Consider the following 829-nt stretch of genomic DNA (forward strand, 5'->3'; position numbering starts at 1 on the left):
GTGTGGCCCTCTCTGGAATCGGATTTTCCACCACGCTTTATCATGTAGCGTCACTGTATCGCCACGCTACACGATTTCTCACTCTCTGCGGATGATGGTATCTGGCCGCGCACTAGAATTTGCCCCCGTGGTATTTTGAAGATCGTAAATGAATATTATATAGCATAAATAAATATTTTGAAAATCATAAATGGGATCACAATGTAGCACCCACACCAAAACACTTTAAAGCACAATCTCTACGGCACCACAAAGTCCCGCAAACAAACTCCTCGAGACCACAAAGTCCCGCAAACAAACTCCTCGACACCACAAAGTCCCGCAAACAAACTCCTCGACACCACAAAGTCCCGCAAACAAACTCCTCGAAACCACAAAGTCCCACAAACAAACTCCTCGACACCACAAAGTCCCACAAACAAACTCCTCGAGACCATGAATTACCACAAACAAACTCCTCGAACCACAAAGTCCCCAAACAAACTCCTCGACACCAAAAGTCCCACAAACAAACTCCTCGAACCAAAGTTCCCACAAACAACTCCTCGACACCACAAAGTCCCACAAACAAACTCCTCGAGACCAAATTACCACAAACAAACTCCTCGACACCACAAAGTCCCGCAAACAAACTCCTCGAGACCAAATTCACCCAACAACACACAAATCCAAAAACTCCTCGACAGCCACAAAGTAGCACAGGCAGTCACGACGACACCATTCGCGGGCCACACCTTCTGCTACGACCTCTTAGTCCAGAGCGAATGGGCTTGAGAAAGTCGTAACCTCATTCGCTGTATAAAGCCTAACTTATCCTGATAGATATATG

This window comes from Penaeus monodon, chromosome 24 (genome assembly GCF_015228065.2).
Source record: "Penaeus monodon isolate SGIC_2016 chromosome 24, NSTDA_Pmon_1, whole genome shotgun sequence".
NCBI classification, from domain to species: Eukaryota; Metazoa; Arthropoda; class Malacostraca; order Decapoda; family Penaeidae; genus Penaeus; species Penaeus monodon.